Source organism: Caretta caretta, chromosome 4 (genome assembly GCF_965140235.1).
Source record: "Caretta caretta isolate rCarCar2 chromosome 4, rCarCar1.hap1, whole genome shotgun sequence".
Taxonomy (NCBI): domain Eukaryota; kingdom Metazoa; phylum Chordata; order Testudines; family Cheloniidae; genus Caretta; species Caretta caretta.
This window is the reverse complement of record NC_134209.1, coordinates 102,246,759-102,264,324: the sequence shown is the minus strand read 5'-3', so window position 1 is coordinate 102,264,324 and position 17,566 is coordinate 102,246,759. Positions and strand designations below refer to the sequence as shown.

The window sequence follows — 17,566 nt, the reverse complement described above, 5'->3', positions numbered from 1 at the left end:
CCTCAGGCAGCTGCTGCAGCAGCAGCAGCTGCTATGGTTTTGTTGTCAAACTATTGTCCCTTCTTTGCTCACAGGCAGCAGAGTTTTGGCCCACAGTGTCGCTATTTCATTGCCATGCAGTCTCTGAGTGACGCACAACTACAGTAGAAACGCTGCTGAATGCAGATGAACTCTCTGGTATGGAAAAAAGCTTACAAGTTTGTCATAAGAATGCACTGAAGGGCATCTTCACCTTTCTTTATGCAGTAATACATTACTTCCACAGTCTAGAAACAAAATAGTAAACACAGAAGACAGTCTGATCTGTAGCCTTTTGTTAGTCATTTTGTTTTTAGTAAACACAACGGGCTAGAGCTCTGAACCACAGGCTTCAACTTATTCCAATAGCTTTAATTGCTACTAGAATAAAAACGGATTAACAACTGCAACAAGATCGTCACGTCTCCTCCTCCTCAAACAGCCGACAGTTACACTTTAGTCTATACAGCTCCCAGCATTAGAAAAGCTTTTCTCCTTCTAGACTTCAGAGCAAACACATTCTTTCCAGAGCTCCATTCACTCAGTCAATAAGCGGTGACTTCTCAGCATTCTTGTGAAGATGCACAGTACAACTTCCCACTTAATCCACTGGAGATAATGCTGGCTAATGGATCGGGAGGATGATGTAATGAATACTGTGGCTCTAAGCCTACATCAGCTCTCTAAAATTGCTCAGCTCAACTAATGTTTCTTCCTGCCTCTTAAACCCAGATGTCTAATATCTCATTTCCTAACTGCAGAGAAAGGTAACTGCATTATAATTAAATGATAACTTTAAAACATAAACAGAGTCAGATATTCTTACTTTAAGGATACGTGATTCCTTTTGTACACTGCCATAATATTCACACTAGAAATCAAAATGATGCTGACAAAGAAAGATCCATTTATCTTTAAAACAAAACAAAAAACCTTCACTCCACAGCAGTCATGGAAGATTGACAAAATGATAAACTAGAGCTCCTTTGACATACAGGCATTTTTATAACATACAGCTCTCAACTTCAGTAGGAGCACATTTCATGCTAAAAATATCAAAAGACAATTTTAAAGAAAAATGTATTATATTTAGCATAATTATGAGTATTTCCTTCAAGTGCTGCTATTAGTGTGCAAGTACAATTTTCCCACTTTCCTCACCCCAAATTTTAAATTTTTAATCATTTACTTGTGACATATATATTTACAAAGAGAATGGAAAAATCTGTGATGTTTAATTCCAGACTTGAAATATTACTTGAGACAGAGATCAAAAACGAAGGGACATGCACAATTTTGCGCTTGAAACATTTGTGATATTAAAGACAAAGAAGAGGTTGATTACATTAAATGTTTTTGACCATATTACTTTGCCATTAAAGATGTGGAAGAGGCCTTTGAAAAAAGATTTCACAAGCACTTGAAAACTATATTCAAAAATAAAACAGAAATTAAAGACAAGATCCCTGCCCTGAGGAGCTTTCAGTTAATTTTAGAGGGGAGAACTGAAGTAACAAATTGTACTGAAATGGAAGGCAAATAAGGGCTACAGTGATAAAACCATGAAGTCACTCAGTTTAGATATGTGCATATACTTGCAGTTCAAATTAAAAGTTTATTTTTTTTTAATTTTCTCAACAATTTAAACAAAAATATTACGAGTAAATAAATAAATAGTTTGCCCTGAAACCACTCTGAAATTTCTATTTGAGTCAGTGCTTGCCGGGAATATTTCCTGACATCTCAGACAGCTATGGAAAATACTAGTTTTCCTATGATAAATTAATGTAGCGTTACTCATGCATTTAAGGAAAGATAATCAGGCTATTGATGTGGCCTTAACAGACTCAAATACAAGAGGTGAAGAAGCTGCTCAGCTGCACAGCTCGAAACCCCGGTGGAGCTTCACTAATAATAGTCAGAAACCTAGGCCTGGCCTCCGCTACAAACTTAGGTCGACGGAAGCCACCTTAAGTCAACCTAATAATGTATGCATCTACACTACCAGATCCCTTCCACCAACCTAACTTGCCTGTAACATCAACTTAATTACTCCACATCTGCAAAAGGCTAGGGCTTAATTTGATGTTGATGGATCGACAGAGAGGTAGTGCAGATGCAGCATTGTGTAAGTCAACTGAATTGCCTCCAGCAGATATCCCATAATGCTCCGGTGTGACTGCTCTGGAGATCATTTTCAACTCCACTGCACAGCAGCCAGGTACACAAGAAACAGCCCCTGCCCTTGTAAAGCTCTGGGAACTTTTGTATTCCGATTTCCTGTTTCATCAGCATGGAGAGTTCGCCAGCCCAGCTGATCATGGCAACTCAACACTCCAAACATGCTCCAGTCTGAAATACACAGGAGGTGCTGGATCTTACTGGTCTGTGCAGAGAAGAGTCTGTGCAGGCACAGCTCCAATCCAGTTGAAGAAACAGACATCTACACAAAGATCACGCCGGGCATGGTGGAGAAGAGGGACACGCAGCAGAAGACAAGGGACGCAAACAATCATTCTGGTTCTGCACCACAGACATGCCGGTTCTACAATGAGCTGAATGTGATTCTCGGTGGCAACCCCACCACTACCCCGAAACGCAGCATGGATACCTCCCAGGAGTCTGCGTCCCAGTCTACCTCAGGCAACAACGAGGAAGACATTCTGGACAAGGAAGAGGAGTAGGAGGAAAATGGGAGACGAGAGAAGTGGATCCATTCTCCCAGAGTGCCAGGAGCTATTTTTAACCCCGGAGCCCAGCCAGTTGCAGGACAGCATGGTGGCTGAGTATCATGCCAGAGAAGGCACTCTGGAGTGAGTATGCAATTCCAAACAAACTGTAGGGGTTACATTTTTTTTTATTATTTTATGTTCAATATGAAGAAAAACTGAGGTGCAGTGGGTATCTGCTTCCCAGTGGCCACTCCTGCTACGCAGCGGGTTCCCCCATCCCGAAAAGACTGTTTATGTGCACTGGGATGGCCTGGGAGTTCTCCATGGAGATACTCTGCAATCCTTTGCAGAAGGTTTCTGTGGAGGGTTGCCTTATTTCTTTCACCACAGGAGGACACTTTCCCACACCACTACAGTATTAACTCTGATGGCATCATTGCAGTACACCACACAGCAGCATAAGGACCAGGTCTGTACCCAAATGCTTGCAGCATCTGCTCCCTTACCACCTCTGTTACCCTCAGGAGACTGATATCACTTAGGGTCACCTAGAGGAGATGATGGAAGTTTTCACTAAAAGTGCTTATACCACAAACAATAGAACATGTGATTCCCCCATCCATGGTGATTTACAGGTCCCTCAACCATGGTTTCCCTAACATGCCAGTGGTTTGGATGGCAGGGATCGGCGTTGACCTCAGAATCCGCAAGCCGAGGGCGACTGCTACTGGCAGTGTTAAGGAAATAGATGGGAGCTTCCTGTATCAGTTGTGGCCACAAACCCCCACCCAGGAGCTGCCTTGGATGAAGACCACAATTTGGGAAGCTTAATGCTGGTTCCTTGTCTCAAAAGACACATCCATGATGCTAAGAGTATGGGGAATTGTCCACCTGTACTCCCAACATGGGTTCCCCACAAGTTGCAGCACAAGGCCCTTCACCCATGCTGCTGGACCATACTCACCATGGCTGATCTAGCAAACTAGTTTATTGAATAGCTAAGGATTCTCATTAAAATAAAAGCTGAGATATTTATGGGATTGCATGACTTCTAGAACTGGGGGGCAATAAGGGCAAGTCTACACTACAGTGCTACATTAGTGCGGCTGCAGTGCTGTAGCACGTCTGGTGAAGACATGCTATGCCAACAGGAGAGCGTGCTCCTGTCAGCATAAGTACTCCACCTCCACAAGTGGCTGAAGCTATGGTCTTCCGCCGACACAGCACCGGTGTGGACAGCACTTATGTCAATGCAACTTGTGTTGTTCAAGGGGTTGTCTTTTTCACACTCCTGAGTGACGTAAGTTACATCGACTTAAGTAGTAGTGTAGATGCGCCCTCAGAAAAACAGCCAATATCATGCAGCACTAGTGTTAACTCCTACATCAGCTTACAGTTTTCAACGTGATCGGGGACAATATTGACAAAAACAGAATTTCGCCTGCTGACACCAACTGTGAGTTTGGCCGAATGAGTCTTGGGGTAGTTTCAATTGTTTTCCCCATCATACCAAAAGATTGTTTCATTGTTATTTCTATGCAGTCATAGTTACTAATTACTTTCTTTGGTAGACTTCTTAAGAGGAAATACAGACTTCTTTTAGATGTGACTGATGTATTAGAAAGCCAGTTGCAAGTTGTGAGCCCCGACCCCTGCGCCGGGCTGTGAGCCCCGACCGTGATGCTGCGCGCCCTGACCCTGCGTTATATCGGGGTAGAGATGTACATTTTAGAATTCTCAATAATTCAAACCATTTGATTGTTCCCCCTCCCACATTAAAATTTAAATGTGTCAATATGTTAATATTTATCAAGTTACAGGTTTTGCAAGTGTAACTAACATGCTTTATACTGCAGCATTTGATTTTTAAGTCCAAAGAAAAGGAGAGAAGCAGTAGGAAGGACTCATGGATTTTAGTTTGAATACTCAGTTTCTCTGTATGTGTACAAAGAGCAGAACAGTGCAACTCAGCTCAAAAGACCCAGAAACATCCAGAAGTAAGGTGTGCGGATACCAGATATGTTCAGTAGTTGTTTCTGAAACTGTAGAGGCAGTTGTCATTAAGGGAAAGAAGTCTTGCAATTTCCATGCATTCATCATCTGAAACCTGTGCCAAACCAGAGCTCAGGGGAATAAAGATAATAAATATAGGCATTAACAGCCCTGTAAGACTCAAGTGGCTGATCGACCAGAACCACAAGATGTGTCTGCTGCCAGTGCTGGGTCCCAATTCCTATACCACTCTGAATACAGAGGAGTGTTAATCCACCTTTATTTACTAGGGAAATCCTCCATTAGGATAATGTTTAGACCACTGCAGTGTGTTTTATGGATCAAGAGGGAGAGCATTTGAGTCACTCCCTAGAGGCTACAGAGCTTGTGGAACTTACATACTAACTGGTTTGAATTGGTATTTTGTCTCAGCGAGAGAGAGACAGCATGCACACAGTAAGGTGAGGGTTTGTACAGTCTTATTGACTGAGCTAGATTTATGGGGGAAAGATAGCACCAGAAAGAGTGAGAGCCTTATACAAATCCAGGGAATCGATATTTTATATGCCGATAGCACTGTAAGTTAATATTATTTTGATCAAACTGTGAAGCTGATCCCAATGCCTGTACTACTTTGGAACTAGTGAGAAGACCAGTCAGCTATTATCCCAAGCAATGTTGCTAACTCTAAGGATCCCAAGACTTTTGTTTGTTGAAAAGGCTCTGAAGTTTTGGGAAAGAACTGAGGTGCTGCCATACTTCTCAAACTCTGAAGAATCCAGATAACATACTACATATTATAACCATGCTATAGACCGAGAAATCATCTTGGAAAGAAGATCAGGAGGTAAATGTGTTTAGAAGTATAGAAGTGTAAATGTTATGTTGAAACTCTGAGTTTAAACTAAATAGGGAAGTCTGTATGAGGACCAGTAGACTTACTACCTAAATATTTTTCAGTTATTCATAAGTATTCCAAATACTATTTACAGTGTGTGTGTGTGTGTGAGAGTGAGCGAGAGAGAGAAATGTTTGTTTATTAAGAAATTATGTACTACTCTTTGAAGCTGACTGAGAACTGGTCCTCAATCTCATGGCTGTTGTTTATAAAATCCTTGAATGTAAGAGTTAACTCTGTATAATGCTCACTGAAAGTCCTGAAAAGACAGAACTCTGGCATGTGCTTTAGCAAAGTGTGATAAAATTATACACAATACTGCATCAGCATCCCTCCCTACCTGTTACATAGGTACCTAGAGCCAAACTTTTAAAGATGTCAATAAGCACCTGATTGGATTTTCAAGAGTGCCCATGCTCCTTACTCTGACATCAATTGGTGTTAGATGCCTAGGAACATTCATGAATCCCATTAGGTAACTGTCTGCATTACTGGATACTTGCCATGTTATTTACATTTTGAAGACTACTTCTAAATATAAACAGTATCTACTATATCATTCTCTTCTTTAAAATTTCTAATAAGTATGTAGATTGAACAGGTCCAATAGTTATGGACAAGAGAATAATCTTAAAAAAAGAATTTATTTATTTTACATTTTCATTAATATATTGGTCAAAGTTCGTTTTTAAAATCATTTTACTCCTGTTGAACTACATTTTACCATTTTAACTCATAATTCATGCATTTTACCTATTTTCCCCTCCAACACAAGTTTGTGTGTGTGTGGTGAGAGAGAGACTGTCTCCCATCTCTCCCCCTCCTCAAAAAGTACCATCATATTCATCATTCTGAATGTCTTCTCTATCCCATCATAAACATAATTTTAACTAAATCCCAGCATAAACACTACATGAAAAATCACCACTAAAAACATTCTGATAAACTACATAATATACCCAAGTCACACTGTTCCAAAAAGCTCCTTAGCTACATTCACCTTCGAGATGATAGACTGTTACTGAAATGCAATTTCAGTAACAGAATGACATCTAACATAAAATATACAATTTATGATGTTCGATTATGGCTATGAATTTTCCATGAAGTGTTGGAGAAGCTATATTGTGAACAGACAGATTTTATCTTGTATATGGTTAAAGTTCTTTAAGATCATTAAAGTAGCAGCTGTTAAATACAGTAACTCCCCACTTAACGTCCTCTTGCTTAATGTTTTTGATCTTATATCCCTGCTCAATTACAGAACATGATCCATTTAAAGTTGTGCAATGCTTCGCTATAATGTCGTTTGGCTGTCTATTTTGTCCACAGCTGGCATCCCTCCTATGCCTCCCCCACAGCACTTCCCGCCCGCCAGCAGACCCTGCCGATCAGCACCTTCCCCCTCTACCCCCTGCCCGCGCGAATCAGCTGGCTTGCTGTGTTCAGGAGGGAGGAGCGAGGACTCGGCGCCCAGGCTCCCCCTGCCTCCTGAACTCCGCAAACCAGCAGATTGCCACAGGCGGGAAGGAGGGGGGGAGACTGCACGCCCAGTCCTCGCTCCTCCCCCCTCCCTCTTGCCCCCGAATGACGCAAACCAGCTGATTGCCGCGGACAGGAGGGAGGCGGGAAGAGTGAGGACGCAGCGCGCAGAGTAAAGGGGGAGGTGGGGGAAGAAGAGGTGGGTTAAGGGTGGGGCTTGGGGTGGAGTGGGCAGGCCGAGGGTTGAGCCCCCCGCCCCTCGTGCTTGCAGAGTAGGGGAAGCTGTCACTGCTGCTGTGCAACGTGCTTCTCCTAGCCTACAGCACCTTCAGCCTCCTTGCCTGCCTCGCTGTCTCCAGTGCCAGTGGGCTGTGCCTGTGTGGGGTAAGGCAGGGGCACCTCCCAACTATAGTACTGTACTGTATGGCAAAAAAAATTCCCTGGAACCTAACCCCCCCTATTTACATTCATTTTTATGGAGAAACTGGATTCACTAAACATTGTTTCACTTAAAGTCGCATTTTTCAGGAACATAAATGCACGTTAAGTGAGGAGTTACTGTAATAGTTAACAGAAATTATTAGACTATCTATCTCTTACATAGCACTCAAAGTTAAAATTATTTTGATCAAACTGTGAAATGTTGCGCGCGTGGGCACGCACACAAAAAGGATAATTTAGTTTTAGGTAAATGCAATTTCTAGTGACTTTTTTTTTTTTTTTTTTACACTGACTAGACTGCCTTTGAAACATCTACTCACATTATTTTTCTGGGAATAAACAGTTTGACACTGAAATAAGTTCACTTGTACAATCCAGGTGCATCTTAACAGCAATCATAGCCCAAGACTTATGTTGATTTATAAACCTTAAAAATTCTAAGACTAAGGAAAAAAAATTGAAAGAACTACCTGATTCAAATGAAAGAACAGGTTACTACGAGTGGAAAAAGAAAAGGAGTACTTGTGGCACCTTAGAGACTAACAAATTTAGTTGAGCATAAGCTTTCGTGAGCTATAGCTCACTTCATCGAATGCATCCGATGAAGTGAGCTGTAGCTCATGAAAGCTTATGCTCAAATAAATCTGTTAGTCTCTAAGGTGCCATAAGTACTCCTTTTCTTTTTGCAAATACAGACTAACACGGCTGCTACTCTGAAACCTGTTACTAGTGGAAAGAATGTGAAATAATACTAGTAAGTACCTACCATAAATCTGCACACACAGCCTTTTCTGGAAGGCCTAAAAGTTCTCAGCTTTCCAGACAAACAAGCAGCATCTCAAAAACAAGTTCTCCATAACAAACATGTGAAACTTACCCTCCTAATGTCCTGGAGCCTATGCGACCTCAACACAAAACTTAAATGAAAAATTTCATGACAAACTTGTTTCTCTTCATACAGTAAGTATTATTAGAATAGGATGAGGTCAATCTTTCTCCACTGGTTTTATCATCCTACTTATTGTGGTTTTGTGTTGCAAAAAGAAAAAATTACTAAAAAGGTAATGGGGTAATTTAGAACATTCAATGTTAAATCCATTGGAAAAATAAAAATACTACACATCGAAGGTCTTTGGGACCGTCTTGGACCCGTGTTTCTCTGCTAAATTTATGAACACCTTCTCACATACGCAGTCCCAGAAGGGTGACCACCCATTGTGAATTGGGCAGGTTAATCCCAAAATGCACAGTTCAAGTCCCAGTCCTGGGCTGAATGACTCCAGGACAGCATTTGTCTGAGATTCCCTGTGGTGCCACTCGGCGCCTGTCCAAGGCTCAGGGGCAGTGCCAACCTCTTCCATGAGGGGAAAGGGGGGGAGGAGGTGCTGAGGTGGTCTTCAGTGCTGGATCCTCCACTCCCCTTTTTGTCACAGTTATTTTTAGTAAAAGTAACCTTGACAAAATCTTAGCTTTACTTATTACAACAATCTGTAGCCCAATAACACCCCCCCCTTTTTCCCCCTATGACTGCAGGTTGTTAATGGGCCACTTCACCTTGAATGGGGTCCCTTAGAATGTGTGTTAACTACTTATGCTAAACAATCTGTTCCACCTTGTATTTAACTGTGACACTCTGAGTACCTTTCCGGAGACTTAAGGAAGAGCACTGTGTAGCTCGAAAGCCTGTCTTATTGGACCAACTTCTGTTGGTGAAAGAAAAATAATACCTCACCCACTTTGTCTCTTTGATCATGGGATCAGTTAGATACCAACACAAGTATTGTGTAGTATGCTCTTGAATCTAAGAAAGTTTTAACTTGTAACCAGTGAACTATAAAACTGTGAACAACAGTCAGTTTTAAATGCATCCCATGTGCTTTCTTCCAATTTTGACATACTAGGAGTCTCCAAGATCTTATTACAGAAATAGTTGGGTGATTTGGGGTCCAACTCGAGGGTTTGTCTCAGCAGGCAGTTCTAGGAAGGTAGTAATCCCGGCCAACTTGATGACTTTTGATTTTTGATTATCTTGATTTTTGCAGCCACCCTGACAATCTCAGCCTGCAGAATTTAAGTTTTTGGTTTTGGAGGGGGAGGTTTTTTTTGTGGGGGGGGGGGACTGGGGGGGACGGGTCATTCGGTTTGGTTTGATACAGAGTCTCACTGAAGTGTTAATGCTAAAGCCCAACAATTATACTAATTGTTTCAGGGAGCTCAATTCCCAGTGGTTCTATATTAAAGAGCAACCTGAATGAAAAAGAAAGCTAGTTTTCCCTCTCTGCTGCTTCAGATCCACTTAGTATTTCCCAGAAGGAATACAGGAGGTAAACTTCATTGTGTAACTAGTTTCTGAGTGGTAGCCATGTTAGTCTGTACCAGCAAAAACAACGAGGAGTCCTTGTGGCACCTTAGAGACTAACAAATTTATTTGGGCATAAGCTTTCATGGGCTAAAACCCACTTCATCAGATGCATGGAGTGAAAAACATAGTAAGCTACAAATATTATAGCACATGAAAAGACGGGAGTTGCCTTACCAAGTGGGGAGCTAACAAGGCCAATTCAATTAAGGGGAGGTGGCCTATTCTCAACAGTTGACAAGAAGGGGTGAATATCAAGAAAGGGAAAATTACTTTTGTAGTTTTGTAGTGCTAAAGCTATATAACTATATAAACCCATTGGAAGCATAAGCTTCTCTAACCCTTGGAGCACAATTAAAAATTGAATTCATCCCTCTCCTCAGAATAAGTTTGGTATCTCTATTTTAGATACATACCTTACCTACAAACAACATTTATTTTACGTGGACTGTAATGCAAGCTAGCATGCACCAGCGTTTGGACATTTTTTCTGTTCCTCAGCTTATTGGCAATACTGCAAGTCAAAGCATTTCATTATCCCCCCTATAAATACTAATTGAAAAGGAAGAGTGACAAGACAGAACTCACATGTGACATCCCTTGGAAAGGAAGAGAAAATACTCATTACCACCTCGTGGTGTCTCAAAGGAAGAAAAATGGAATTACTGAAGGGCCTCCTATCATTCTCTCAAAATGGATTACTCATTTAGAACTCATATTTACCACCTTTAAACACAGAACTTGGGTAGCCACCTTAGCACTGTAAGGGTAACCAGAACTCTATTAACTAATACTTTACTACCAAGAAACATATTAATCTCATCCTAGCAGAACTGCTTGTTGAGAAATGGGATTTATGTTCATAAAAGGAAACAACATTAATATACAAAAGTAATGTGGACACACTTGAGTAATGAGAGTTCTGTATGAATTATATATTTGATTTATACAGATCTCAATTTTTTTAAAAACTGTCCCATTACAAGAATTCCCCTGCCTCATAATGTAACTGAAGGATAGGTCTGCTGATATAACTGCACGTTTTGCACGCTATAAGTCCGATGGTCTATGCCATCGTTACACTGGGCAAGCTGGCATGCATTAATATTATGGAAAAAGAGGGAAGGAAGATCCAGAGAAAGGAGAGGAAAATTAAAGGATTCATCTATAAAGATACAGGTGATTAATCAAAGGTAAATTTTCCCACTGGGTTTCTCAGTGCATCTCATCTTTCTGTATCTACCTTCTACACTGTAATCTCTTTGAGAAAGGGACTGTCTTGTACAGCCCTGAGCACACAGCTCTTAAATAAATTATAAATTTAACAGAACTGTATTCATTAACATCTGTAAAAGCTTTATGCCTCACACAGTTCATCACATTAAGTATTTCAGAAAATTAAGTATCTTCATTTTTTATTTTATTTATTTATTTTTAAAACTACAGTCATCCTACTAGCTTTATAAATCTAAAACAGGTATTCAAGACTATTTCTAGTGTATACTCAGGGAAAATACCCATTAAGCACAACATCCACTTTATCTATAAAGCATTCTTCTGTAAGGCTTTGGCTTCTGCCTTAAATCAAGCAGGAAAATGTTACTTTTATTAATTTAAGGGAAATGTATAGTTGCTGTATTTTAATCCTAAAAATAAAAAGTTAGCATTTTACTCTATTAATTCCACATAAAGCAAATATTTTAGGTTCACATAATTCTTCTCTTCCATCTTTAGCGTTACTGTCAGAAAACTACTGTTATTGAATTATACAACTTTTAACAATTAAACTTGACAAACTCAGTGTTCCACCTGAATTTACATTCATTTATAAGCTATGCTTCTTAAAACATCAACTATATTCTTTAAATAGGAACAACAACAACAACTGGAAACTTTTATTTCGAATCACATACAATTCAGCCAGTCATGTAAGATAGGCAACCTCACTGTTTGAACATTTTTTTTTAAATTTTGAACGGCTTTATTACATTTATTCTGATATTGCTCAATATCTGCTGACATTAATAAACACTTTCCTAAAGCTTATGTGTCTATTTTATTGATTGCTTTAATTACCTGTTTTGACAACACCTGCCTTCTACTGTATTCCTCATTGGTAATGCTGTAGTACATTGCTCTGTTCCATAAGAGCACCTCATTCCATTACCAGGATACAAAAATAGAAATAAGCAGATAATTTAAATAGGATTCAGCTACTATCCGCTATGGTTAAAAGCATGATCCCAGAACAGACTGCAAATCTGCATTTTGTAAATGATGACATCACACTTTTCTATTAGAATAGTCATGTAACACTGATTTGAGGAAATTACTTCTAATGACAGCCAGTTGGCAGGCATTTAATGAGTCAGAATAGAGAATTAATCTTCAACGACAGGATTAGAGTTTTGTATGCTTTGTTTTCCTCAATTGCTCAACCACCGATAGTACATCAAATACAAGATTAAACAAAGGCCTCTCCATTTTTGCTACAGTAGATGTGTACCTGCAGGATTTCCTTTCCAGCTGGTTCAACAGTAGTGTTTTTCCATTCTAGAACCAGTGTCGTCCTTTTTTTACTAAGATTCACAACAAGATGTTGATTTGAAGCTTATTATAAGATAAAATTAACATTTTGATTAACTTTATACTAATAAGGTTCTAAAGACAGAAGGGACCATTGTGAACATCTAGTCTGACCTCCTGTAGAGCACAGGCCATAGACCTTGCCCAAAATAATTCCTACAGCATATCTTCTAGAAAAACATGCCACCTTGATTTAAAAATAGTTAGTGATGGAGAATCTACTCTGCCCCGTTGTAAATTGTTCCAATGGTAAATCAGTCTCACTATTAAAAATTTACGCTTTATTTCCAGTCTGAATTTGTCTAGTTTCATCTTCCAGCCACTGGATCTTGTTCTACCTTTCTCAGCTATATCAAAGAACCCATTATTAAATATTTGTTACCAAGGTATGTATTTATAGACTACAATCAAGTCACATCTTAACCTTCTCTTTGTTATACTAAACAGATTAAGCTCTTGAGTCTACCACTATAAGGGACATTTTCTAATCCTTTAATCATTCTCGTGGCTTTTCTCTGAAACTTCTCCAATTTATCAACATCCTTCTTGAACTGGGAGCACCAGAACTGGACATAGTATTCCAGCAGTGGTTGCAGCAGTGCAAAATACAGAGGTAAAATAACCTCTCTACTCCTACTTGAGATTCCCCTGTTTATTTATCCCAGGATTGTATTAGCTTTTTTGGCTATAGCATCACATTGGGAGTTCACATTCAGCTAACTGTCCCCCACAATCCCCAAATCTTTTTTCAGAGTCACTGCTTCCCAGGATAGAGTCCTCCATCCTGCAAGTCTGACATTCATTCTTTGTTTCCAGATGCATACATTTACATTTAGCTGTATTAAAATGCATAGTTTGCTTTGTAAACTGGGTGCAAGCAATCCAGATCGTTCTGAATCAGTAACCACTCTTTCATTATTTACCACTCCCTCAATTTTTGTGTCATCTGCCAACCTTATCAGTGACGATTTTATGTTTTCTTCCAGGTCATTGATAAAGCACAGGGCGAAAAACCGATCCCAGCGGGATTCCACTGGAAACAGAGCCACTCAATGACAATTCATTGAGTATCATTACAGTTTGAGACTTATCAGTTAGCCAGTTTTTAATCTATTTAATGTGTCCTGTGTTAAAATAAATAAATAAATTAGAACCATATAAAATTTAACAAAATGTCATGTGGTACCAAGTCAAGTGCCTTTGTCATAAATATAAAGGGAAGGGTAAACCCCTTTGAAATCCCTCCTGGCCAGGGGAAAGCTCCTCTCACCTGTAAAGGGTTAAGAAGCTAAAGGTAACCTCGCTGGCACCTGACCAAAATGACCAATGAGGAGACAAGATACTTTCAAAAGCTGGGAGGAGGGAGAGAAACAAAGGGTCTGTGTCTGTCTCTGTATGCTGCTCTTGCCAGGGACAGAACAGGAATGGAGTCTTAGAACTTTTAGTAAGTAATCTAGCTAGGTATGTGTTAGATTATGATTTCTTTAAATGGCTGAGAAAAGAATTGTGCTGAATAGAATAACTATTTCTGTCTATGTATCTTTTTTGTAACTTAAGGTTTTGCCTTTTTGAAACTAATTACCCTGTAAGATATCTACCATCCTGATTTTACAGGGGGGATTTCTTTATTTCTATTTACTTCTATTTTTTATTTAAAGTCTTCTTGTAAGAAAACTGAATGCTTTTTCATTGTTCTCAGATCCAAGGGTTTGGGTCTGTGGTCACCTATGCAAATTGGTGAGGCTTTTTATCCAACATTTCCCAGGAAAGGGGGGGTGCAAGTGTTGGGAGGATTGTTCATTGTTCTTAAGATCCAAGGGTCTGGGTCTGTAGTCACCTAGGCAAATTGGTGAGGCTTTTTACCAAACCTTGTCCAGGAAGTGGGGTGCAAGGTTTTGGGAAGTATTTTGGGGGGAAGGACGCGTCCAAACAGCTCTTCCCCAGTAACCAGTATTAGTTTGGTGGTGGTAGCGGCCAGTCCAAGGACAACGGGGGGAATATTTTGTACCTTGGGGAAGTTTTGACCTAAGCTGGTAAAGATAAGTTTAGGAGGTTTTTCATGCAGGTCCCCACATCTGTACCCTAGAGTTCAGAGTGAGGGAGGAACCTTGACAGCCTTATATAAGTCTATATGTATTATATCAACACTCTTAACTTTATCAACCAAACTTGTAATCTCATCAGAAAAGATATCCAGTTAGTTTGACAGAATTTATCTTCCATAAAACCATATGGATTTGCATTAATTACATTACTCTCCTTTAGGTTCTTTATTAATTGATTCCCCTGGCAGCCACTCTATTGTCTTGCCCAGGATTAATGTCAGGCTGACAGGCCTATAATTACCTGGGTTGCTGGTTTACCCATTTTAAAAATTGGCACAGCATTAGCTTTCTTTCAGGCTTCTGGGACTTCCCCAGTGCTCCAAGACTTATTGAAAATCAATATTAAGGGTGCAGCAAGCTCCTCAGATGGCTCTTTTAAAACTCTTGGCTGCAAGTTATATGGACCTGCCGATTTAAAAATGTTTAAGTTTAGTGCCTTCTTTTTAACATTCTCCAGGAAAAGGAAAGCAGTAGATTTAATCTACCTGCATTTCAGTAAAACATTTAATACAGTTCTACCTGGGAAGTTATTAAATTGAAAAAGATGGGGAATAATATGAGAACTGAAAGGTGGATAAGGAACTGGTTAATGGGGAGACTACAATGGGTCATACTGAAAGGTGAACTGTCAGGCTGCAGGAGGTTACTAATCGAGTTCCTCAGGGATCAGTTTTGGGATCAATCTTATTTAACATTTTTATTACTGGCCTTGGCACAAAAATTGGGGGTGTGCTAACAAAATCTGTGGATGACACAAAGTTGGGAGGTATTGCCAATACGGAGAAGGACCGGAATATCATACAAGAAGATCTGGGATGACCTTGTAAACTGGAGTTATAGAAATAGGATGAAATATAGTAGTTCAAAGTGCAAGGTCATGTATTTAGGAACTAACAACAAGATATTTTTTTATAAACTGGGGACGTATCAGTTGGAAGTGACAGAGGAGGAAAAAGACTTGGGTGTCTTTGGTTGATTACAGGATGACTATGAGCCACCAATGTGATGCAGCTGTGAAAAAGGCTAATTCAATCCTAGGATGCATCAGGCAAGGTATTTCCAGTAGAGAGGGGGGAAGTGTCAGTACCATTACACAATGAACTGGTGACACCTCATCCGGAATACTGTGTGCAATTCTGGTCTCCCATATTTAAGAAAGATTAATTCAAACTGAAACAGGTGCAGAGAAGAGCTATTAGAATGGTCAGAGAAACAGCAAACCTACCTTATGAGAGGTGATCCAAAGAGCTTGGCTTCTTTAGCCTAACCAAAAGAAGGCTGAGGGGAAGATATGATTGATCTCTATAAATACATTAGAGGAATAAATACCAGAGAGGGAGAAGAGTGATTTAAGTTAAGTGCCAACGTGGACACAAGAACAGATGGATAATAAACTGGCCATCAACAAATTTAGGCTTGAAATTAGGCAAAGATTTCTAATCATCAGATGAGTAAAGTTCTGGAACAGCCTTCCAAGGGAAGCAGTAGGAAGCAAAAAACCTAACTGGCTTCAAGACTGAGCTTGATAAAATTTATGGAGGGGATGGTCTGATGAGTCTGCCTGCCATCTGAAGAGACACTGCCAAGATGACGGAAGTTGAACAGAAGAAGAAACGGAGCTTTAGGAAATTCTCTTACAGAGGTGTTGATCTGGATCAGCTCCTCGATATGTCCTACGAGCAGCTGATGCAGCTGTACAGTGCTCGCCAGCACAGGCGTCTGAACCGCAGCCTGCGTCGTAAGAAGCATTCCCTCCTGAAGCGTCTTCGCAAGGCCAAGGAGGCCCCTCCCATGGAGAAGCCAGAGGCAGTCAAAACTCACCTGCGTGACATGATCATCCTCCCCAAGATGGTGGGCAGCATGGTTGGCATATACAACGGCAAAACCTTCAACCAGGTGGAAATCAAGCCAGAGACAATTGGCCACTACCTGGGCAAGTTTTCCATCACTTACAAGCCAGTGAAACCTGGTATCGGTGCTACCCACCCATCTAGGTTCACTCCTCTGAAGTAAATGATGCTTTGGGAAAATTTTTACTATATGTAAATAAAGAAAATGCTCCCGCCCCGGGGGGGGAAGGGGGGGGATGGGAGGGAGGCATGTAGCCTATCTGCGACTGCTAGCAGCAAATATCTCCAAAAGCCAGTGATGGGACACTAAATGAGGAGGGCTCTGAGTTACTACAGAGAATTCTTTCCCAGGTGTCTGGCTGATGGGTCTTGCCCACATGCCCACAGGGTCTAACTGATCATCATATTTGGGGTTGGGAAGGAATTTTCCCCCAGCTCAGATTGACAGAGATCCTGGGGGGTTTTCACCATCCTCTGTAGCATGGGGCACGGGTCACTTGAAAGTTTTAAACTAGTGTAAATGGTGGATTCTCTGTGACTTGAAGTCTTTAAACCATGATTTGGAGGACTTCAGTAACTCAGCCCAGGATTATGGGTGGAGGACAGGGGTGGATGGGTGAGGTTCTGTGGCCTGCAATGTGCAGGAGGTCAAACTAGATGATCATAATGGTCTCTTCTGATTTTAAAGTCTATAATACAAGTGGAATAGAAGGAGTGCTATCACTATATGAAGCGATTGCATCACCTGTTTTTTCCCCAAATACAGAACACAAATATTTATTGAACACTTCTGCTTTTTCTATATTATTATTGATAATTCTACCATTTCCATCTAGCAATGGACCACTACCATTGTCAGGATTCTTTTTTAAAAAAAACTTTCTTACAGTTCTTAACTCTGCTAGTCATAGATTTCTCCTTGTGTCCCTTGGCTTCCCTTATCAAATTTACTATAATTCTTAATTTCTGATTTATATTCATTACTATCAACTTCCCCTGTATTCCATTTGTTATATATATATATATATATATTTTTACTGCTGCCCTCACTTCCCCTATAAACCAGGCTGTTGTTTTTAAACCAGCATAGCCTTCTTCCTCAATTGTTGGATTGGGGCTTTTTGGTGTCTAGTAAGGTGTTCCTAAATATTTCCCAATTATCA

General features: G+C 40.3%; 1 protein-coding gene and 1 pseudogene across 11 annotated transcripts in view; one reads left to right on the top strand and one right to left on the bottom strand.

Moving 5' to 3' along the window:
* FRYL (FRY like transcription coactivator) overlaps positions 1-17,566 on the bottom strand; it is a 415,631-nt gene that overhangs the window by 325,419 nt on the left and 72,646 nt on the right. The gene's annotated exons all lie outside the window — the stretch shown is intronic.
* On the top strand, positions 16,141-16,566 carry LOC125635943 (small ribosomal subunit protein uS19 pseudogene; annotated as a pseudogene).